Source organism: Cyprinodon tularosa, unplaced genomic scaffold (assembly GCF_016077235.1).
Source record: "Cyprinodon tularosa strain WSP-4 unplaced genomic scaffold, ASM1607723v1 ctg74, whole genome shotgun sequence".
Taxonomy (NCBI): Eukaryota; Metazoa; Chordata; class Actinopteri; order Cyprinodontiformes; family Cyprinodontidae; genus Cyprinodon; species Cyprinodon tularosa.
In genome coordinates, this window is record NW_024039496.1 from 1,208,867 (window position 1) to 1,234,942 (window position 26,076).

The window sequence follows — 26,076 nt, forward strand, 5'->3', positions numbered from 1 at the left end:
TAAAGTTGAAGCTCCTAAGTAGAAATATTAGAACGCTTAAATTAATTATGAGCCAAGAAAAATATTTGATAAATTAATATAGATAGGCAGACGGACCAATGGATAGAGATGCTGGGTACTAAAAGCTTTAATTATCAGTACTGAAATAATGAAAGATACAGCAGACCATGTTTACGGGATAGCCGAATGACATTTGAGCTTTCTTAGGCTCACAAAATGATGCGTAAGGTAAACAAACATGCATAAAATACAGCATCCCCTCAAAGGGAAAGAGTATGTAAAAAGAACTACAAAAAACGTCTATGAAAGCAAACCTAAATGTGTAAACTGGGCTTTTCTGTGGTCATCTGTTTAAAATGCTATGCATAGTTCCTATAGCTTCTCCCTGGCAAATCAAATATTCATGCACTACCTTGTTGTCTCTCGTCCTGAGGGTAGAGATGGAATTACATATGCCCCACACGCATCTTCATGAATCATATATTGCTGTATACCTAGACATGCTTATAGAGGCCATTATGGAGTTCATATGCAAACAGACATACACAACAAGATAGAGATGTGTACAGATTCAGATCTACTTTTCAATACAACTGTCCACCTATCAAGTTTAAGTCTGAGCCTCTAGAAAAGAAGTTTGAATTTGATAGAATGAGAACAAGTGTCTAAAGGGAGGTGGAAGTTATTTCAGGGTGATGTGAATTAGTGTAAAGTTTTTTTTTTTCAGATTTTCAAGAAGATGGACTTTCTTGGTGCCATAACTACAGCCCCCTTCAATTAAGGAGAAAAATTGATGTGTATCATTAATTATGTCAGTCATATCATAAATCATCACTGGCTGCAGCAATTAATTATTTTCTAGTCATATGAATAACATGACAGAGTAGAGATAAATAAGCGGCTGAGAGAGCTAAGGAATCGTTGGGGATGGAGGATGGAGGAGGGAAAGGGGAGGGATGGTAGGCCATTCGTCCGTCAGTAACTTAGGAGGAGGGGGGTTCTCTCACACGCTCTATTTACCGGACCATTGGGATGTGACGGGAACGTGACAGCCCCCACCACCACCCTACCATCCTGCTCTCACTTACCAGCCTTCTCATGGAGGAACGACAATTAGGCCTGAACGAGACGGGCATTTCCTGGAACAGATGCTGGCGTTCCCCGTGAAAAGCGACCCCCGTCCTGCATCTGAGGTTAAGGTGTGTGGAGCACAGTTACCATCGGCTTTAAACGAACTAATAGCCTTGTGATGGACCATTTATAATCAAAGGGCAGCCTTACAGAGAGAAGTGCGCCTGGGAGGCTAGTGGAGCTTGTCTGAGGAGCTGAATGTGTTTTATTGTTCAAGACCTGCTCACCATCATGAGGTGGAAGGCTTTTTTTTTGTTTTGTTTATTTTGCAGCTTTTATGTGATAGATCTTGGATTCAGAAAGCAAATTTCACAATGAAGTTTATGTTTTCCAGGTGGTCCAGACACCTCAGTCAAATTTATGTAGAATTTCAACTTTTTAAAGATTATCTTTGATTTGTCTCCTTTTTACAATTTACTATGCAAAAAATTAAATCATTCCTTATTCCAGAAAATCTATTTATTGATTACTTCATTTAAAGATAGATTAAGTATCTAAAATGCCATAATATTAGTAAAATGCATCATTATTTATTGTTTGCTGTACATTATGGTTTTGGGGTTTATACAACTATTTTAGAGCAATTCAAAAATAATAATGTTTCTGCTAAACATGTTATGGTAAATTGTTTTTAAAATTTTTAATAATGAAAAAACATAAATGAAATAATAAAAAGTGTGTTAAGCTTTTGTTTTCAGCTGAATTTACTCAGTACCTTGTGGAATAAAAGAAATGCTCTAATTACAGGTGGAAGTCATTGGGGGTATTTTTTTAGCACATGTATAGATACATATATAGGCTGCACGCATGTTTTGCAAAATACTATGACGTTTGCAAAAAACGTTATAGTTAAAGCCTTGCCATTAATTCTCATTATATTTATGCCTGGAGTTCAACTAGATTATTTCACTCATTGGCAGTTCTTGCTTTATGTTCAGAGTAAATGTCCTTGTTAAGGATTTTCCTGCACTCTATAAATCAACTCTAATCAGCTCACCTGTCTCTGTTGAGGAGAAGCATCCCCACAGCATAATGCTGTCACTTCCATGTTTCCCTCTTAGAACTGTATCTTAAGACTTTTGTGATATTTAAGAGCATTGTGTTTTGCTGTCAGGCACAAAATTCAGTCTTGATCTTATTAGATACAAGCACTTTTCTTTGAAAACAACATATACGTTTTATTCCACTTTCTTGTTACAAAGAACCTCTTTGTATTGGTGTATTACATGATAACCCAATAAATGATACTACAATCCATAATTTTAAAGTTAAAAAAGAAAAGAGATTGTGAACACCTTTCCAAGGACGCTGTATGAATCTCCCTTCTACCTACATTATATAAATGCAGCATCTGACACCACATGGATTCAGTAAAGTGGGAGGAAAGGTGATGGAACACGAGCTGTACCCTGGGAGACTTCAGCCTCCATATCCTTTAGCTCAGTAAGTGTTGACTGACTCACATGCTTGTATGCCTTATCCCAGACCTTTGTGGATGCAGAGTATTGATCCAGAGAATAGGGAGGGGATAAACGGAGGAGAACCTGCACTGAGAAAAAGTAAACATCACTGCAGATGACAAAACACTGATCACCCCGGAGACCCAGACCTTCCCTGCTCTGTCTTTCTGTATCATTTCTTGTGACCCTTGCCACCCTGAGCTAAACCAACTATCAGCCTTACTCCTGTGCCCTCTGAGTCCGTAGCTTTGTATGTTTTATGCCCATATATGTCCAGTCAGGGATACTGGCAGAGGAAAAAAGAAATCTATGAATCTTGTGCGTGTGCATGTGGAGGAAAGTAGTACGGACATTGAGTTAAGGGTTGTTTGGGGAACATGGGCATCTAAGCCAGTGTTTAATACCAAGTATGTGCTGTGGATTTTAATCAATACCAGGCCTCTTTTGTTCCTAGCCTGCTGAGGAGAGGCAAGCCGCCGTTCACTCTCTGAAAGGTTAATTCTGGAGGTCAAGTGATTTCACACCCACACCAGAATCCTCCATGTCACAGCAGCTGCCACGCCTCCAGGCGCCATGACACCAAGCATCCTGATTTATATGTTGTAAGAGAGCAGTGGGATTGGAGGTTAGGTTGGCTGTGCTATCATATGATAATGCTGTCCTTCTGCACTCTAGAGAAGCTACAGAAATAAATGAGAAAACACAGCAGACCTAACCATCCTGGAACACATGTGGGTGTTATTTTTCCTTTTCTTTCCTCTGTATTTTTTGACAGGAATCATTTTTTTATTTCAGCAAAAATTGCAGTAGAGCTGGATGTGTTTTTTTTTTAACAGTTATCATGCAACTGAATGTTGGCTTGTAAAATATACACTGAAGCTTAGTGAAAAAGCTTAGAGGGACAATAAAACATAAAAATGAAAACTAAAATCCCATACCAAAGAGAAAAATGAACATACACCACCTTGCAGAATGTCCTCGCATTTTGATAAGTAACAACTACTAACTTCAGTGCATTTCTTTTGATTTGGATGTGACAGACCAACAAATTGCACTGCATAAAATGTAAACTAAGAGAAAATTATGCATTCTAAAGTCAGATCTTTTGAAATATATTGACCAAAGTGGCAAATTTACAGTATGCATAAGATATATTCCTAATCTTTTTGTGAGATAGCTCAAGCCCAATCAGATGGTGATAATCTATAAACAACAATTAAGGTCCTTTATTATTTGTGTTAAGGTTTTACTTTGACCAGCCATTTGATAAGCTTCAGTCTAAATGTGGCTGTACACGTACACTTAGGGTCTAATGTCCTATAGGAAGATGAACCTTCTCCCACTTAGTGTTTTTGCTGCCTCTAATCAGTTTTCTTCCAGAATTATCTTATTTTTCATTCATATTTCCATAAGGTATGACCATGTTAGCACATATATCTCCACAGCATAATTGGGCCACCTATATGTTTTACTGCAAGGATTGTGAGTTCAGGTAGCAGTGGCACCATGACTTTCTTTCAACTCTTCCAAAACAGATATTTATCCGACCAATAGAATCTCCAACCTAAGCCGTTTCATCTTTGCTGCTGTCCCAGTGTTAGTATGGACTTCTTGCCTGCTTATTTGGATCAATGTTCTGCTTGCCAAAAATATTTGTTTTCTTGGTAGCTGTACACTTCTACTGTTGTTTAAGACTCTTGGATGACAAACTAAAAAGTCCTCTATAAAATCTGAATACAAGATAATATGTCTTACAAAGTGATCCTGCTTTATACATCTTCACAACTTTATCCCTGACCTCTGTTCCTCAGTCTTGGTCATACATGATCAGAGGACATTATTTTGAAAGGTATACAGAGTCATGTTGAATTAATTAAAATATGTGTTCCAATGAGGCTTTCTTTACAGATTAAAAGTACATTCTGAAAATAACAAACTTTATGCTTTTTCAGTATGCTGTTTTTTCTATGTTAAATATATTATTTTTGGGTCTGATGTAATATTGCAATACAGTAAACAGAAAAAAAAACAAATTGAGTAGAAATAGAAGGTTGAAAAAAATCATTAAATTAATCTACACATTTTTTCACATTTTAAAATGACTGAATAATTTAAGAGTACACTAATGTATTGAATAAGACCATATGTGTACGTCAATGAAATAAAATCTAAAAGAAATTTGAAAAGGTGCAAAGGTATACTTTTTTATATTTGTTTTCAAAACGAGTTTCAAAAACTACAGTTAAAATAAATCCCACATCTGAGGTCCCAGAGTCTGCAGGGCAAACATCTGCATAATGTGAGACCAGTGCTTCATGAGGTGTCACGAAAAGAAGAAGCACCAGAGGAATTAACGTGAGGACTTATCTTGCGCAGGCCATTATTTAAACCCTCACTTTTCTAAACACACCACTCCCCCAATGAAGAGGACAATACATAATCCTTCTAAATAAAATCTATTCCCAGCAAATTCTCCAGGATACAGGCCATAATTATCAGTAGGAGGGGACAGACAGCAATTAATAACACAACCAACCATCTCTCGCAAGGCATCCATCTTATTTTCATTAGGGCTATTGCTGTGTGCATATGTGTGAAAAACTCTGTGTAAGAGTATGTAAGAGAGAGTGTGTCTTTGTGTATCTCAATGCATAAAGATGTGTTGCTGAGTGATCCTGCTTAGCCGAATCAACAAATACCCGCAGCATTTACTCTGTGGGGCCATGACGTGTGCTGTTTCAGTAAAATTTTTTTGTGATCCGTCCTTTAATATTTGCAGAGCTTTATTAAAACTCTACCAGATCCACCTTTGATTATCCTCTCTGGATCTGCTGCATCTCCTTTATCTCTCGTTTGGAATCCGTGTTGTCATTCCAAAAGGGCAATTGCACTTGCTATGGCATCCTCTGGGTCTCTTGGGGTGACGATAGCAATTAGCTTCAATGACAGAGTGATATAAGGGGCTGCTGATTGACAGTTGCCCCCAGAGAAGGGGCTGACTGAGGTGACAGCTGGGCTCTCTACTCTCTGTGGTCGCCCCAGGCTCTGGCTTGTGTTACCCCACGCGCCAACCTAACTCTTCCCTTAGCACACAATCACGTGTCTCGTTCCATCCTGTGCATTGGCCATTCCCTTTCCAATCACTCTGGCTTATGTCTTGTTATATCCCGTCTTTTAGTAAAACCCACCTTCTCACGTCACCCCATGTCTGTTTCTTGTTATTGTTATGCAGCACAATGTGACTCAACACTGACCTTTCCTTTTCCCACATCATATTGTCTGTATACACCCATCAAAAATGTGTGTGTGTACATATATTTGTGTGTGTCTCTTTCTCTATCCTCAAACGGTGCGGTACGCTGGTTTGTATCTCGTCTGTGTCAAAGCAACAGCTGCGGCAGCCCTGACACATCAGTGAGTGTTTCTTCAGTGGAAGCCCGAGGAAATGAAGCGCTCCCCATCTATTGATCCCCCTACACATCAGGGAGACTTTGTTTTCACTGCCTAACAGAAACATAGCTCCATCAATACCGTACAGTACTCTTGCTCGACACCAGCTTTTCTCTCCGCGCTACAGCATCCCAGGAGGCATGTGATAGACTCCACTAACTGTACACAAACTGTACAGAGAGAGAATACAATATGTTTGTGTGTATTGTGATGCATTTGTCAAAGCGCAGAGGGAGACTTGTGATGGCAACAGCAATTTAAGGAGTATAAAAGACATATTGGCAACAATGGTTTGTGAATGATGTATTATGTAATCTGCCCCAGGAGTATATCTCTTCTACTTTATCTCCTTTATGTCTTCTTCCCTTTCATTTTTTTAGCTGTTTTTTCCCAAGTTTATCTTCTTTACTGTGTGGATATGTGCACATCTTTGTGTGAATGATGGAGTTTGGCTCTGGCTTTTAAGGCTTACGTCCACACACATCAAAATAAGTGCCAATAAACAAATCACTGCACTAAATGGTATCAAGGTCACATCAATCTCAAAACAACAATGCTGACTGGCTTCACTAGAGTCTATTACTCGAGAAAGGGAGGTAATAAGCAGGCACTGGGCCAGGTTTCATGCTTGTGTGTTTGAGTAGGAGGAAACAGACCTCTGTCAGCACTGATTGAGCTCTATCACCCTTATTTATGGCACAATGTACTCCATGTTCAGCATTAAGCCTAGCTTCACAGAGGGCATTGATTTGGAGTCGTTACCAAAGAGTAATGTTCACAAGTTCTATGAAATAATGTTTGTTTTTTTAATGCTTTCAATAATAATCATGTCATCATCAGAACTCATTTGACATATGAATTTTGTAAATCTGCCCATTTAATGAAAGGTTAGCTTTTTCAAAAATATTTTACTACTTTTGTTGTAGCATCATGACAAAAAAAAAACTGTCTCCTCAAGTTGGTGGACTCTAATTTGCATTTCGGGAAGAGTGAGAGGTTTATATATTGAGATAAATTTACTGGTTTAATGAAATCAAAAAGGCAACAGAAACAAAATCCAAGACCCAAAATACATGTAACCAAAAACCTGGAGATGTCAGAGGAAAACACAAATGGGGAGCCAAGTAACAACAAGAAACTAGCTATAAGTAAGTGAACAGGAGGTGTACATGTGGGAGACTGAAACAATGGGAGGACCAATTATCTGATAGGGAGCAGGTGAAGACAGAAGTAACTAGAACGAGCTAAGGGAAAGGAGACTGGCACTCAAAACTTACAACACTGCTTAAATATAACTCAAAATGGAAGACAAACCACTGAACAAGGAAACACAGAATAACACAAATCAAAGTGGAAATTAAAGAAACTCAAACAGAAGTCCACTTAGGGCACAATTATTACATATACATTTACATAAGGGAGTGTTGGTCCAGTGGGTTAGAGCAGTAGACTTGTGCCCAAAGAAGACTGCAAGTACGCGGTTGGATCCCCACAGCCTGCAGTCTGGATTCCTGAGCAAGACCCTTAACCCCACACTGCTCCCCAGGCGCCACACAGTGGCAGCCCACTGCTGCCCAAGGGGAAGGGTTAAATGCAGAGAATGAATTACCCTATTTTGACACAATAAATGGATTTACATTACATATATTTTACATAAACACCAAGGAAACATCCAGTAATCATTGCATTCATACAGAAGATTTGTCTAAGAAATTAATTGTTGATGTTGGTGTAAAATGTGTACATAGGAGGTATATCCTTCAAGAACTTTTCAAGGTTTAAGTAGTAATTTCCTCTGTAAATTACTGGCGTGGCATCATCATTGTTGTAGGAGGGACTGGTGAATTTTGACAGACAAGATGGCATCGTGAGGAAAAAATAACATTATATAGTTCCGTAAAAATTCAAAAAATATCCACTGGACTTGGTTTTCAAGATTTGAAGACGTTTCGCCACCTCTCCAGGAAGCTTTCTCAATTCAAATGTCTGGATCCGCAGTGAGTTTGAGTCTTATATAGACAACGCCTTGTATCGCTTGGAATCGCTTGTCTATATAAGACTCAAACTCACTGCGGATCCAGACATTTGAATTGAGAAAGCTTCCTGGAGAGGTGGCGAAACGTCTTCAAATCTTGAAAACCAAGTCCAGTGGATATTTTTTGAATTTTTATGGAATGACTATGACATGGATGACTGAGAACCTTCATCAGCAAAATTATATAGTATTACAGTATGTGTCAAAGGATTAACAAAGAATTGAAAGCTTAAGCACAAATATATATGTAATATGTTTTGCTGTAGTGGTGAAAAGAAATCCCCCTTAAATAGGAAAATATTAAATGACAACTTCACTCAAATAGTTTTTTTAAACTTGCAACCGGTGAGAACAAGATAGAAAAGATATTTTCTAGCAGTTAGAGCTCAAAACACATACCTATAACCTAGATATTAGCTGGAAGTGGTTTCCTTTTTATGAGAAAAACTAAACTAAACTCCAAATGGAATATTCAGTTTTCACAAAGTATGTAAAACTCTTCACTATTAAAACTAGTTTTCTGCAGCAGAAAAGCTAGGTTAAGGTAGGGTAAGACAAGTTTATTTAAATTGCACATTTCATTTGCAAGACAATTTACATTGCTGTACATAAGAAAAAAAAGTATATTTATTGGCAAAAAGGAAACATGAATAATTAAAGAGAATAAAACTTAATTAATAAAATAAAATTATAATATATCTAAGAAAATGATTGCTAAACAAATGTAATTAAATTTGGACTGAAAACCTTAGAATAATGTCTATATAGCATAGTCAAAGGCTACACTAAACAAATACATTTTTTTCTCAATCTGAAGCATTTTAGGGTTTCAGCACTTTAGCAGTTTTCAAGGAGTTTATTCCATATGGGTTAAGATGCTTAGTGGAAAGCTAAAAGTTTTTTCCCATGTTTCGTTTGTGTTCTATGCATACAAAAGACCTGAGAGGTCGCAGTAGTTGATATACTGACAGCAACTCTGTAAATTATTTCGATACAAATCTATTCTGTGATCAATAAACTAACAGAAATTATTTAATGTTTATTCTCTGAGATACATGAAGCCAGTGTAATGACTTTAGACCCGAGGCGATGTCCCTTTTCTGGTTTTGATGAGAACGCTGGCGGCACCACTCTGGATCAACTGCAGCTGTCTGATCAACTTTCAGGCAAAGTTGCAGTAATCAGTTCTACTAAAGATGACTACATCAATTCATTTTTCTTTGTTCTGCTGATATATTATTCCTTTAATCGTGGAAGTTTTCTTATAGAAGTGTATAAAAGTTATAGAAGGCTTTTATGTGCCATTAAAAGATTCCTATCACTGCATTGCGAAACCTGATTTTTGTTTTTATGGCTCTATTAATTGACACTATGTGCTAACTTTTGAACTCTCTTCCTTTGGTCCAAAAATAATCATCTCGGTTTTATTTGGATATAGATGAAGAAAAGCTGGAAAAAGAAAATCAAAAAAAAAAAAAAAATGTTGGCATTTACCCAGCGCTTGGATGAGTTCATAGTCACCTGGTGGCATTAGGGGGAGCATGTAGATATTGAATAGGAGGGAACCTAAGATGAACCCCTTGGGGAACAGTACATCCTATTTCTTGGTCTTTGATATTAAGATAGTGACACAGAAAGGCCTTGTCCTTTAAGTAGGATTTAAACCACTGCATTGCTTTAGCAGAAAGGCTAACCAAGGTTTCCAAGCACTCTAATAAGACAGAGTGATCAACAGTGTTGAATGCTGCACTAAGGTCCAACACTATGGTTATTGCACAGTCTGCTGTTATACAGACGTCATTGAACACCTAGACAAGGGGAGTCTCTGAACTATGGTGAGCACAGAAGCCTGACTGAAAGATGTCAAAGTGGCTGGTCATTTTTCAGATGGTGTTTTAAGAAAGCCCCAATGAGATATATAATGGAAAGTATTAACAGATCACGGTTACAGCCAAAATGATATACACAAAAAGTGACTAATCAATCACAAGCTTGAGGATGAATTAGAGTCTGATACAAGAACTTTAATTAAACAAACAAACATCAAATAGCTTTAAAGCCAACCTTTTATGAACCCATTCCATCAGTTTTTTTCTCTTCAGTGAAAAGGATATCTTTAGAAAATATAGACAAGAAGAATGGGGGAAAAAAAAAAAAAAACAGGAGACAGCTATTAGAGAGGAAGTAAGATATGGCAAGATGGGGAGCGATATTTCTGTGTGTGGGAGAGGTGTAAGTGAGAGAAAAGCACCTTATTAAAGGACAAGCTTTTCCTGGTTTGCACTAATTAATTGCGTAGCACCACTGACTGCTAATTTGTTGGGAAAAATGCATCCCAAAAGCAAAGGGGGCTCCTGCTTGAACTTTGCTTCAGAAGCACCTAATTCACCAGTGACTGCAGCTGTGTCCCTCTCCTGCACTGCAACACTATTCAATTAGAGCGCCTGGACCATCAATTTAATAAGCGCTGGAGCAGATCATTTGAATAAGGACAGTGTTAGTATTCTAGTTGAGCACATCTAAGAGCAGCTGACCTTTTTTCACCACGGAAAGGATCCTTGAACACATCTAGCTAAATCAGAGAACACAGTAATAAGCCCATCAATGCTTAACATTGTCTAAGGGAAGCTCCCCCTCTTCTTTGGACAGTCATGTATTTCCCTATGGTATGGCAAGTTACTGTGGTCTACTAAGGCAGCCAGGGCCTCTACAATTTAAAACAGAGCGATAAACGGGAGGGAAAATTTAATAACCGAAGACGAGGCGATAAAAACATGCTCACACAGTGCCAAAAGAGATTTATGATTAATTATGCTATCGCCTCTGCGAGTCCAGTCGTGCATGTGCACCCGCACATTCCACCAATCCACGTGCACATATGCATTCTTCCTCTCCAGATGACGGAATTGATTTATGTGCACGCTGGTGGTGTGGAATTGATCAGTCCACTTTAAAATTCCCCGTGAACTCCTACATAACAAATCAGATCCTGACCTTTAACCCTGACATCTTTAGCTCCTGATGCACACCTGGGGGAAGACCTATTAGGGAGAGTTTAGACACATGCTGTTGCTGTTTTTGAACAGTAACTGGGGCGAAACATTAGCAGTGGTAATGCATCAGGCCGCCAAATAGATCATATGCTTTGACAGTTATGGTGACTGTCAGACTATGGAGAAAGTGATTTAACTAGCTTTTTGTCTGCATGAAATAAACATCGCATGGGAGGTTAAATGCTCTATCATATGACTGCTTGGCGACAGTCCGAGCTCTTCCTAAGAAGCCAAAGCACTAATGAGCTCTTGGTAAACAATATTGAAAAACAGACAGGAGAAAGAAAAGCAACATTCAAAGATATACAGAACGTTTACGTATGGTAATTTTTCTGCAACAGGCAACTGAGTAATGATCAGAGAAGACAGTACAATGTTTCAAAGATGGAAAACAAGGTCTAAAGCTGGTCATTTGACTGAAGTGACATATACCTGCTTTTTAATCCATTGATATAATGAATAAACAAAATTGCTTCTCAGTCACTCACCGTGCTCCACTTAAAATGCTGAGGACAAGAAAAATCCATAAATAATGGGGGAGTTAGATGGTAGATATATATTAGGCCTGGGAAATGGTGGGGCTCTGTGTTTTATGGGGCTAGTTGCAATGTTGATTAATATTTGCTGGTTCGGAATCATAGCTTAATGTCAGGCCACAATTTGTTGCAATTAGCGGGATGATTTATTGGAACAGTGAGGCCGAGTGCATGGTAACAATTAGCTGAGCTTTTTCGGGGGGCTTTTTATTAATGGCGTGTCACACCAGAAGAAGGTTTCACCCAGTGAGAGTGTGTCTTCCGGGCCCCTTGATGTGTGGCACGGTCCGGCCACAAAAATCGAGGATAGAGGAATCAAGTTTTCTTTTTTTTGCTTTTATATTTTTTTGCTTCACTATTTGGGAGTTTTTTGTTTGACTATGAGCTTTAAAAACATGTTTTTTACTCATATTTGAGCTGTTTTATTTTTCCTTTTTACTGCATAATACTTCCTTTTACCGCATAGTAAATACTGCATATTTATGTAGTATAGATTAATATGTATGCCATATTTAACTTAAAAAAAAATACTATTGGACAAAAAGAACAAAAACAGCTGTTCTGTCTGGCAATAACAGGGTTCAAGTGGAGCGATGTGCCCCTAAACGGCTAATAAACGGCACAAAATGAGCCTGCAATTAAATTTATACACTTGATTGCACTGCTGTCATGTCCACTACAGGCTTATCGAACACCTGGGATCTATTTCCTAATAGAACCTTGGGGAGAGTAGAAAAGAGAGAAAGCTATGGGAAGAAATGAACAAAGCAATAGACTGTTATTTTTTCCCCATCGTATTTTTCTTTCTTGGGCAGTTTTTTTTAAAGCGCAAAAAGGGCTTTAATTGATAATGCTGCACTTGTACTGCTTTACAGGCTTGTAGTCATCACCAAACTATTTTATAAACATATTATGAAAGACTGGCAAATAAGGAGGGATAAGCATAAAGGTGTGATATTTGTAAGCAGATTGACTGAAAATATAGATTTTCCTCTGATGCAATAAAATGCCATACTGCAACACCTTGTACCCCAAGCTTTTTTCCAACTTTGGTAATAAAGAAGGTGTCAGCCAACATATTATATGAATTAATAAAGCTTCGTTTGATCATATTTGACAAAACTGCAGTATGGATGTGAACAGGCATTATTTTCTGCTGCTGCACACACAATTCTGAAATGCATAATAGTGTTCCACTGCAAGTTTTGTATGCTTTAAGATTATTTTGAATTAATATATTTAAATCTAAAGTGACATATGAGAAAATAAATCATATTAAGACAAGAGAAGAAAAAATATGTGGTTTTCAAAAGTGAAAATTGATCAAATATCTACATTAATTGAAATAGCAAAAACATGTTATCAATTATGTTAACTGGAATTATCCTAAGCGGATAGAGCCTACCTTTTACAACGAGGATTTCAATTAACAATTAACCATCCATAAAAAAATAACAAGGAATCAAGAAAGATCTGCAGTCAAAGAGATTGGCAAATATATTTTGATAAAAGACATGAAATAAAGAAGATTCAAAGGTGTGCTGCAAAAAAAAAAAAAATTATATGCAAAAATCATACAATATGTCTTTTTTGTGCGATGTTGTGTAATTTGATTAATCAGGGGAGTTGAAAAGCCATCCTATACAAGTTAAAAGTTTCAGTTTCTATCGCAATGATGTTGATTTATTTTTTTATTAAATGTCAATTAAAGACAGAGAGAATGAAATTTAACGTTGTACGTTTTACGTGGGTTCACTTTCTCTCCTAGACATCACCACAAACATATGGCAGTAAGCCATTAAAAACATGGCTAACTCATTTTTAATTGTGGGAGGGGGTTATTAATACCCAACTGAAAGCATTAGGCACTGAACTGAAACTGACAGGGTCAGGTTCTCACTAGCAAGAGGTACTTTTTGGGGATACAAAGTAAGTGACAAAACATGCAGAAGAAAAATCACTGATACAATGAAATTAAAAAAATAATAATAATAATAAAAATAAATAAAAAAAAAAAATTATATATATATATATATATATATATATATATATATATATATATATATATATATATATATATATATATATATATTAAGGGTGCTCCGATCAGGATTTTTGGGGCCGATCACCGATTGCTGAAAGCAGTATTGGTTGATACCGATCACCGATCACCAGTAACCGATCACTGGGTCTATCTGAAGCCTTCCTTTTATCAGATCATATATTCAATTTTAATAGTCTTAACAAAAATGTATATGTATTAAAATTAACAGAAGATAATGTATTGTGAATTGTCAACTGTATACTTTTATTGACAGAAAACATTCAACATTTTACTTCCTTAGAAACATCTTAAACAGCTTAGAGCTTAACAAATAAGCCTTATTTATAAATAAGATACAAAAAATCTGTCATTGTTAATTTACACAAACTTAAAGTGTACTTAAACTTAAAGTGCAGAGCAAAGAAAACAAAATCAAATATTTTGGGATGCCATGATAAAAAGGCATAAGGTATATATATATATATATATATATATATATATATATATATATATATATATATATATATATATATATATTGTAATTTTGTAACCTTGTTATCTAACTTCTTCTCCAACTTTCTGATTCACTTAATTTCTTATGTTGCATAAACTTGGCCAAGTTTGCAGAGCATTTGTATAACATCGTGTGGTAAACAGATTAGATATATTTGCTTCCCTTTTCATTTTCTATACCTAATTTTGAATTGGGTGAAGCCCCTGAAAGCTTTGAAAGGAAATTTCAGTTTTAATGGAATATAATTCACTTATGGAATATTCACAGTCTTCCCTTGAATTTTCTTTTTTGTGATAGATGACTAATCATAACAGCATAAACAGTCACCTGTAAGATTAGCCATAAATCTTAACCAAAACTGTTTGCTTTTTTCCCCACCAGGAGCAACCTGTCGATATGGACTCGCCATCTGTACATGGTTAGATCTATGCACACACAGATGGCAGCCAAACACTCCCAAAGTTGCTCTGTCCGCCCGTCTAACATTACAAAGCAAACTAATTAACAGTAAAATGAAGGGAAGAAGGAAGGAGCAGTTTAAAACAGAGCTGCAGTGACTATAATGAGGGAGAGAGAGAGAGAGAGAGAGAGAAGAGCCATCGATGTAGCAATGCCGGAGGGATACGAGGGGGAAGCACTTTCATTGAGGCTTTAGCGTTATGGCCCTCTTAAAGATCCATATTAAATGAGGGCTACTTATCGCCAAGCCTCTGTCCCAGCACACAAGCTTTGAACTGCATGGCATGGGGCAGAGGGCATGCATCTTAAGGCCATGAGGGGAATCAGGGCTAGCAAGGAAGGAAACCTTGATTTGCTAAATTAGGCATTGCCAAAAGGACTTCCTCTTTCACTTTATTGTCACACACAAGACTGGAGTGTTAATTAATGAGTATCAGATAGCAGTTATAGTTAAGACATTTCTGTAGTGTTATTATGCCTTGCTTTGATTAAACTATTTAAAAAAAACATGTATGCAGCTGATTTGCTAAAATACCCGTACAACTTTATCTTTAATGCAGTTTGTCAGATTGCAATCAAAGACTTTCATATATTTTACTGGATTTTTTTTTTGTGACATTCCTGTAAACTGAATGAAGTGTGTTGCATTATTTAAACAAATACAAATTGAAGAAGTGTGGCAACCATCATGCATATGTCTTCAGCCGCCTTGCATTTCCAGCTGGAAATGTTTTGGGGTGTGCCAGTTTAGCAAACTGCCCACTTTTGTGTTCAAAAATCTCAAGGTCTGTAAGCTTAAACTGTGAGTGCTTGTGACTATCAATTTTCAAGTCTTGTGTTTTTAGCTCCTTTCATTTTCCCATTAACTCTGGCCTTTTCTGTCCTTGGTAAAGAGAAAACAGTCCCAGCACATGATGCTGCCACCACAGTATGTCTTTGGTGTTAATTTTCTGCCATTCATAGCTCCTTGTATGCAGATAAGTTAGATCAGTTTAGTTACATAATACCAGATCACCGTCTTCCATGTTTGCTGTATTCCCTATTAGCCGTATGCTTTAGACTGTCAAGGAGAATTTGTTTGGCTTTGTTTTGATCTTACTTTTCTAACACAGAAGCAGCATTTTTGAACTGCAGGACTAATGATTTCTTAACCTGTTTCTGTAGGGACTCTGTCACCATAGCTACTATGGATAATCCTGAAGTCCCTCCTGGTTCACTGTAGGCCTGTCGGCTGCTTTGCCACTTAACATTCTGTTTGCATGGTTAGTTGTCTTTCTTTTTCCAGAAGGACTGACAGGCATATATTGTTATTCAGTTCAGTTTAATTCAAAAAATAGTTTATCATTCCCAAAAGAAAATTAAATGCTGCCATAACTTTAAGTGATTTATATCCTACTTTATACATCTACTCAACTTTATATTCACACTACTTGCTTTGTCCTCTGGTATCCTTACACTGTTTGGAGAAAGAAAATGAATAATACAAATAAATAGATAAGATCCAGGCCTTCACAGAACAGCCGGATTTATTCTTGGAATGATCTGTATGCATTAGCTTTCACAAGATTTGATCTAGTGTTAAGCTTTAATAATCTTATTTAACTAAATTAATCTGAGCATCATTTTCCTTTAACTTCAGGTGCAATTTACTATTTCCATATCAAAAACAAAATATTCAGGTAGACAAACCAAGTTTTGTGGTTGTTTTAGGATTAAATACAGCCAATCTCAAAGGGAATGAATACTTTTACCAGGCACTGTATTTACATTTTTCCTTTACTTGCCATGACAAAAAAAAAGACATAGATAGAATTATGTGATGTTCTGGATGTTTTCTTTGCCCACAGCTGAGATCAGATTAATTTATCTTTTTTCCCCCCAAAAAACGAGGACAACTCCTTGGAAAGTTAATTAGTAGGAAACAAGTGGAAGAATAAGCAGGAAAACGGGAAATGACCCAGCTGCCAAAAGTAATAACATTTTCATTATTTATTTCATTATTCATTTATGGATGTGTTCAGAGAGAATTAATAATTGAAGCCCCTTGGAGAAAATGTTTGTGCTGGAACCCTATTACATGCAGGCCAAGTTCGGTGGCACAGTTAGTTAACATGCACAAACGCACTGCCCCTGACAAATAACACATCAAGTGGAGCCCTGGATTATTTTGTTCACAAACTTCTCTTTCAATTCAATTTTCTGGTTTTGCTCAGGGGTTTTTGCCAAGGTTAAGGTTGCATTCTGTACTGCGGTGCAGTCTACAAAGACAACACTGAGATTTTAGAATTAAAAACAAAGAAATAAGGTTTTCAGCAAGATGCTGTGAGAGCTGTATCTTAGCAATCGCCACATACTGAAGTGAGATGTCCATATCTGTGTGAAAACTAGTAATGTAGCACAGAATCAATTAGACGTCCCTTTGGAAAGTAGAATTTGCACTGCTCTGTTCCATGCATCAGCTTTTTTAAGTCCAAACGTCACACTGAATGTAATTCCCTGATCCAGTCGGTGTTTACTGCAACACTTCTAGACCAGCTTAACATTTAATTTCCCCCTGCTGAGATTCTGAACACATTTCCAATACACACCCTGGAGAAAATGAGTCCGGAAAAGAACTCTGGTGGCAAATCATTCAAGGCTGTCCAAAGATCTATTACAAAAGCATATTTTATTCTCACTTCCAAGGCAGAAATCATTTTCGAAAAAGCAGGACAAAGGCAACTGGGATTGCTGTTATTTCTCTTGCCATATTATTTTTCACTTATTGGATGCGTTTTTCTTACCAAATTCCCAAACACGACCCACCCACACATTGCCTGGTTTTACTTAATGAAAGCAATAATAAAAACAGATTAATTTAAATTAATGTAGGTGTACATCTTTAAAGGGTAAAATGTCTGTTCAGAGGTTAAAACAGACGAGCAAAAAAGTAACAAAAAACATATTAATAGCAATAATAAGAAAACCTTGGCTAAATGTCAGTTGGAGTGTTTTTACATTATCCATACACAAATCCTCTTTTTTTTTTCCTGGCTCCCATGATCAGCCTGCGCTCAAAGCACCAGGGCCACAGCCATGTGTGAATAATCACACAGAGGGCCTCAGTGGTGCCCTCGCCAGTTTACAAAAGGCTGGGTCCAAGGGCAGATGGGGGAGGCCGAGGTATAGGGAGTAGAGAGATGGGGAGGGGATTTTTTAAACGTTAACACGTTGTGGCTTTGGATATCCTCAGAAGCTTGTCTCATTAGCTGCTAACTGGCAAGACTTTCCCCTCTCTTTTGTTTGACTTCTGTTTTTGTTTTGTTTTTTTTTAGACGGGAACTGAACGAACAGTGGAAACAATGGAGGCTGCAGAGGGATTGACTGAATATTTCCAAGTTCTCCAACAGTTGACAAGCTTATCTGCGTTGGAGCAACATTAATGATTCATTTATTTATTTTTCTAAATTGTCTAAATAGGAGCAATGGGAGTGCTCCTTAAGATTTCATATATTTATTGTTTCTCATGAAGATTTGCTTCCACACAGCCCAATTTGTATTCAACATAAGCAAGAGATTCTGTAGAAGTCCTTTTTAGGCCGGCTGACTAGCAGAGCCAAGCCATTGATGGTGATTTTAATTTACTTATTCTGTTTCTAGGGCAAATAATACAGAGCTAACTATACCAGATGCAGCCAGTTTTCACTGGACATTGATAATATGATTGGAAAAGCTTACTGTCTATTTTTGCAAGCAGTAATTTTCAAGTATTTTTACGATGACTTAAAAAAACAGAAGAGACATTATGTTAATAAGGTGCTCTGTGAATATTTCTTTATTACCACCATGCATATGATCACATTGCAACATTTTTTTTTTTTCTTTCAAGTCAGTTTGAAAGAGAAGGTTCATGATGATTTGAGTAATGAGGAGAGTGTCTGGGGGGGAACATAAAACTGGTTTGATGCTTATAAACAGCATACAGCGGAAACATCCTGGAAAAATCTGCAAACGTTGTTCAAAAGGTTGAGTTCTGTTTTATGTTAGGAGTAATGTCAGTGAGTGTTAGGAAGCTGGGTCACAGCCTCCATATGCTGTTCAACACCTGTGTGTTTTTTTGCAAAACAAAAACTGCATTCATAAGTTTGATTTATATGTAAAAGGAAACATTTATAATCAAGGAGAATAAAAACAAAACTAATTTAAAATAGTACAAGAATAATACAAATTGATCAAAATTTATCAAAGCACATGGCTGTCATTAGAGCAATGCAAAAGTGAAAATAGTAATAGTGCAGAGAATCAACAGCCTGCTCACTAGTACCCAGTTTTATCCAACATACAGCAGATCAAGGCCCTTGAACTAAAGCAGTATTGACAGTGACCCCACCAAGACCCGTCAACTGAAACGGCTCTAACAAGGTATTAGCAGGCAACTCCAGCTCTCAGTCTGGGTCTAAAGAAACACAGCTGCTCACAGAGTTTTTCAGGGTGGAGGGCAAACTCACGCACAACAGGGTGCCCCCAGCTAAGCTATAGGAGTGAAACAGGGTCATGAATTCCAAGAAAAGAAGAGGAGCATTTTAGTACCACTTTGTTTCACCGGCATAATTAATAGCGGTTTACTGCAGGTTAGGTCAGAAATATACATTCTAACAGTTGTTTTTCGAAATGTTCGATAAAAATTATAAAAGTAATCTTTGGAATTGATATAGTGGGGAATAAATATAATAAGTTAAAATGTATTTCCAGATTTTGAAGACTTAACTGTCAACATTATAAAGTAATTTATGTTATTACATTTGAATTGATTAAAAAAAGGAAACTGATAAAATAACGTTATGGAGATAACTTTTATCTGCTGGTTATCGTTCCTGTTCTCACAAATCTGAAAAGTGCAGAAATATTTACATTTCAGCTAAAATTCTAAAAAAAAAAAAAAAAAAAACATTTAAGGAGAGGCTTTGCAATTTATAGAATATATCTTTAAAGAAATATATAAAATAGTGCAGTTTACTTCCTAAGTTACCATATTAGATAATAATAACAAAGATTGCTTTCATTTAGATGTATTTCATTAAAAAACGAGCCCTTGGCCAAATAGTAGATTGATGAATGATACACCTCTTGGGCTCAATCAGGTGTTTTTTTTCTGTTCCTACAGTAAGCACATTCCTTTCATATGACTCTGATTTATCTTTATCTCTTCCTTTCTGTGTCTTCTACTCTGCAAAGTAATAGTTTATGGCACGTAAAAAAAATTGTTGGTGGAAATACTTTTTCTTCTTTTATAACCTTCTCAAAACTGTAGTTTGTCACAGAAGACGAACACCTATAAATGGACAAGGTACAGCTGAAATATTCTTCCTGTTTATAATGAAGATATTCCTTAACCTTCTCACCAAATGCTCGCTCAATATGAGGTATTTGGGCAAAGTTCAGAGCTTGATGCAATAAACTCAGCTTCCTTGAACATGATCATTTTACTTCCATCCAGGTCATATTCTGTACAGCTAAGGCTTTGCTTGTTGTTTAGATTTCTCACCTTACTGCTTATTAAGGTAGGTTTCATCTTTAGTTAACATTTCTGTCACACTTCAGAAGAGAAAAATAAATTTCATCATTCATCAATGTAAAGTTATGAAACTGCAGTCAATTACTCTTTTCTCTGTTTCAAATCTGAACGATTATTTAGAACAAATAAGGCATTATACCCTTTCATTATGTTATTACTTTTTAATCAGACAGACAGTTTTGGTGCGAAGAAGCTAAGATGTCGTCTGCAATGAATGATTTACTATCATGGCTCAACTGGTTACTTAGATTTGAAGCAGCTTGCCTGTCAGTAAAGTTAGATGAGAGTGTACGAGTATTAAATATGAAGTATTGGGGAGTTTTCTTTTTTCTAATAGTTAGTTGCTAAAGTCAAAATGTGTTCATCCTGGTAGACAGTCTATATTTCATAATGAGGTAAGTCTAGTCTACATCACTCAGATTCTCCAGCTTGGTATTACTTCGCCTCCATTACATGTCAACTTATATGATCCACAGTAACCATTCGCTATTAAAAGCAGCAAGATGAATTATGGCTGAATTAATCATTCATTCATCCATACAAACTCCAAGATACCCCCCCCCCAAAAAAAAAAAAAAACAACAACAACATTCAAATAGAGAGCTTTTGTTGACTTCAGAAATGACATCCTTTGGTGTGAGAATCAACAGAAAGCAAACTTCATAGAAAATATAATGCCTCAAGTCAGATTATGTTTGAGTTTTATTTGTCCTTTAAGAGTCATATGCTGGTATATATATATATATATATATATATATATATATATATATATATATATATATATATATATATATATGTATCATTGTATGTGTGTATGGTAGTGCAAGCAAGCATGGTGGTTGTCTCTGTGTGACTGTGGGCGTCTGGAGGAGAGAGAAGCCTCATCTGTTACCAACCCAGCCCGGCCGGCCCGCCGCATGAAGTAGAACGACAGGGTGTCACCACCAACGACAGTGATGGATGCCCTGAATTCTGTAGGCAACTTGGGCAATTGGACGCATTAACAACAGGCACCTGCTTTCTCCCGTACAAATCTATTAAAAGATAACAGCGGCAGCGGCTCCCACACTATTAGTAAATTATAGCTCTGTCTGAGTGTGAGGTAAGTGTGGGCCTCTTTTTTTCCCACCTTTACCCCCTTCCCATGCTCTCCAGATTCACACTTTGGGTTATTGGCAGTCTTAGAGCGCCACCGAGTGGACAAAATTCATAAATTTTTTATCTTAAAGAAAACAAGCAATATTTAAAATACATATTTAAGTGAAAAAAAATCTTATAACTAATTAATGAATAATCAATGTTTTCTTTCCAAGGTTAAAGTAACCAAATTAAAAAATAACATTTTCATTTTATAACCTGCTCTAGATGTAAATGAAGTAAGGAAGGCCTCAGAAATGTAAGTTACTAGTCATCAACCTACTCATCATACTTACAAACTTAAAATGAAATAAAGAATACAATACACCTCTGTTATAACATTATAATAGTATAAACATCTGTTATAACAACCAGTTAGCGGTCTCAGTGTATAACAAAAATAATAACCTCATTATATTTTGGGGGGAAATTATGTGATAGACAAACAAAATGAGCAAAATTGATATATTGTTTCTTTCTTTATTTATTTTTTGATAAATAAATACCTGTAAGCATGCCATACATTTGCATTCTGACCATTTTAATACTTGGTAGAAACTTGGTAGAAACATCTTTCCCCACAATTACATATCCAAATCTTTAGGGTATATGCCTTTACCAGATTTCCACATCTAGCAACTGAAATAGTTGCAAGTTCATCTTGGCAAAACAGCTTGATTTCAGTCATATTGGAGGAAGGGAGGAGGTATCACATCACAAGGTATATAACATCGGTGTGCAAGTATTGCCACATATTCTTCATTAGGTTTAGGTCTACAGCTGAGCTCCAAGACAATTCTGCTATTAGTAGAAAAAGAAACAGGACTAGACTGGAAACAAGCCAAGCTTCAATATCTATAAACAGATATTGATAGTAGCAACACAGCTGATATTTTAATCTAGGATGGTGTCACAACCAAACGGTAACAGAACAGATGAAGCTACAATGATTAGAGAATGCAGCGAGCATAAAGTCATGCATGGAACTTGACAAACACTGCAGAATGGGAGAATAGAGAAAGAATGAAGCAGAATGAGGAACAGTGGTCCACATGTGATCTAGCAGCGCAAACATATAGCAGCCCAAATACAGAAAACTCAGGATCACCTAACTGTTTTAGATGAGGTATAAGAAAGGTAGAGCGGAAGTAAGGCCAAGGTAGAGCCAAGGAGAAACATCTGTCCTGACTGAAATTCTCCCCCGCCAGATCAGACTGTTAACACGTTACCTCCACCTATCTACTCACCCAGCGACTAAGCATATATCAATATGTTTTTAAATATAATCTTTATCAAAAAGGAAAATTTTAAGCCCTGCCTTCAAACTAGACAGGGTGTCTGCCTCATGAGCTAAAACTGGCAGTTGGTTCCACAGGAGAGGAACCTGAAAACAAAAAGATCTGCCTGACATTCTACTTTTAGAAATTCTAGGAACCACTAGTAAACCTGCAGATTGAGAGCGAAGTGCTCTGTTAGGAGCATAAGGAAAAATCAGATCTCTGGTGTAAGATGGAGCTTGGCCTTTAAAGCTTTATATGTGAGATGGATGATTAGTCCAACCTTGAAGTAACAAATGCATGGACTAGTTTCTCAGCTTCACCAATGAACAAGATATTAATTAAGATTTTTATTTTGTTGCAATATTTTTTAGATGAAAGAAGGAAATTCTACCAACCTCTTTGAAGTGTGATTTACATGAGAAGTCCTGATCAGTATTTTCTGAGATCAATTTAATCCCATCCAAATAAGTTAATGTCTATTTAGCTTCAACTTGTACATTAAAGATGCTGTAATCGGCATGTTTAACAAGAGGATCATATGTTCAGGGGGATCTATTTGCTGCATGCTGGTGAAAAACATTCAATCTGTGAATAATTACATGTGAGCATTTACTTCATATTTTTTTTTTCAATAACTACTTGTTACCTATCCTCAATAAAGGCCATATTTGTGGAAAGCACCAATAAATGTCGTGCTGTGAACAAATTCTCCCGCCTATGGATCTCTTAGCCACTTCTCTATTAAATTTTCATTCCATTGGTGAACTTAGTTTAAATGCAGGAAAGTCTTGGTAGGTTGCCGTTTTTCCATATTCTATTCTTTCCATATTTCCAATACATGTTAAGGGAAAAGTCCGGTCAGCAAGGAATAATCAATGGATCATTATCTATACCTAAAACTAATACATTTGTGTTGATTTAATGAATTCACAATTAATCATTAAAAAATATTATTTGCCCATTTTTGCCCAAATATTGTAACACCTCACTCCTGACATCTTCCAGCAGTGACGTCACAGTGCGGTAAGCCTAGGGCCATTCTCCCTGCTTTACAAGCTAAATCAATGGGAACTATTTTGCACACCTGCAATCAATAATAATTATTTCAGATTTCGAGAGGACTTCTCCATTGAAATCCATGAGGGCTATAGTTAAACTGACAATGCCAACGTGAATAGCAGTTGGATGTTGCAATACATCGGGTAAAAGTGAAGAAAAAAAAATTGTTATTTCACCTTTCTGATTCATGATCCACCATGGATGGCTTCGTCGTTGGATTGCCAACTTGAAGCGGGAGGATTTGCCATCGAACCTCTGGCCAAAGAAAAAACACGTAATATGTAGCCAACATTTCAAAGAAAAATGTTTTAAAGATGACTTAGATAATATCTAATTCATGCCTCAAGTAAAGCACATTCAAATAAAATTTCCCCTAATTAAAAACACTCATCATAAATAATAATTTTATACTTAAAGTACTTTCAGAAGTTTGAATTCTGAATATAACCGAACTTTTCCTTTAAGAACGTTATCCCTGACCCATCTGGTGTATCTCTTGGTCCTTATAATACTATTTATTCACTAATGTTCTGTGACAAACCTCTAAGAGCTTCAGAGAATAATTTGATATATATAATGATGTTAGATTTTAGACAGCTGAATTGATTATTTATTGTGCTGGGTTTTATTGACAGGTGAGAGAGTAATGGGGTTTTTAGATTTGTTTGTTTTTTTCTATGACGAAATAAGAATCCTTACAAAAATGTACAATGACAGAAAAGTTAAGAGTTTAAGCAGTATTAACTCTTGAGGAAGCCAATGTATTTATATCCTATTAGGTGCATAGTGTAATCTTTTAACAGCACATCTTACAGTGATGAGCTCAGATATTCACTTAAAGGGGGGTTATACAAGTTGATTTGTGCAGCTACTGTACATTTCTTTAGAAAGTGACTTTTCCCTAAACAAGACCATCACAGAGTTGAGTGAGCTAAATGGCTTGCATTAGGAGACATAAATCTGTTATAGCCAACTCAAGTTGCTCTTAAAGCTTCAATAGAGAGACCTGTATTATCCCCATAACACCCTCATGACATATCTAGGGCTATAGCTCTGGTGCATTGAATAAACGTGTATTACATAAATGTGCTGTGGATAAATATTTCTATGTCTTCAAGGGGTTATATGTTTGTGAGTTGGCCAAGAATGAAAGGAGGACAAGACCAATAAATACTTTTACAACAGGCCATTTGTCAGCATGTGTAAATGTCTCCAATTCCCAACAGCATAGTGGTAAAATTTACAGTCTCTCTGAAAGTGACAGTGCACAAAAAAGCACCACTTTTTTACTCCCTCTCATCTTCCTTAGACCACTAAAACCTTCCCATAAATCTCCCCTAGCCTCAGGATGACTGCTGTTGTCAGATATCATGACTTGACAATGCCTTCCACCATCATTGTCTTGACAGAAATATGATATGTGAAACTGCAATGTCACATCACTTAAGGTGATTTAGCCTAAGCTAGTCTGCCCCACTTTAATCAATCACAAATGTCACCTTTTCCCTGTAATGATGGTAGAGGTATAGGAACCTTGTGTTGGTGTGATCTATAAGACTTATCTGGCCGACTGAGTTATTACTACTGCCAGCTAATGTACTAAAGGAGCTTCCACTCCCCCTGTCATAAGGATTTCTATCAAATTGGCAAATAAGTAGGCCATATTATGTGTAAAACCTAAACACAACTCTTTGTGTGCCATCAGACAAACCTTTTTATGAAATTCTTATATTATTGTATTTCAAGGTTGCTAAAACATCCTAAATAGTAGTCTTTAAGTTTGCCTGTGGCTTTTCAATTCTGCACTACATTTGTAAATGAGGCTAATGTAGTTTAACTTAAATCAGACCAATGCTTTTTGCCAAGTACCAGGACAACGTCCAGACATTTTTAAATAGTACAGCAGGAGTTGAACTTAATTTATTATTTGATTTACATTCCTAGCAACACACCATTGAGCTGTCCAGGGTGTACCCCGCCTCTAGACTGCATCGCACTCACCGTGACCCTGACAGAATAAGCAGGTGGATGGATGGATGGATGGATGGATGGATGGATGGATGGATGGATGGATGGATGGATGGATGGATGGATGGATGGATGGATGGATGGATGTTTTACATTGTTTAAAGAATGAGACGAATGAAGGGAATATTCAAAATTCCAAGTTAATTACAAACGACAAAATTAAAATTTCTCATCATTTTTGACTACAAAACATAACCTTGACAGAAAGCATCAGACTCTAAAAAAGGTATAAACTTTTAATAAAAAAACAAAAACAAAAAAAACTTATAGTATATAGTATGTCTATGAGAGAAGCATGACAGAAATGAATAAGATTAGGGACTTAATTAATTGGGC

The 26,076-nt window shown here is 36.6% G+C and overlaps 1 long non-coding RNA gene across 1 annotated transcript; it reads left to right on the forward strand.

Annotated features, from left to right (window-relative positions):
• Nucleotides 1-985: 985 nt before the first annotated feature.
• LOC119773053 lies at nucleotides 986-19,609 on the forward strand. Its single transcript, XR_005279335.1, has 2 exons — nucleotides 986-1,199; nucleotides 17,997-19,609. It is a non-coding gene; the product is annotated as an uncharacterized LOC119773053 (long non-coding RNA).
• The last annotated feature ends 6,467 nt before the right edge of the window (nucleotides 19,610-26,076 follow it).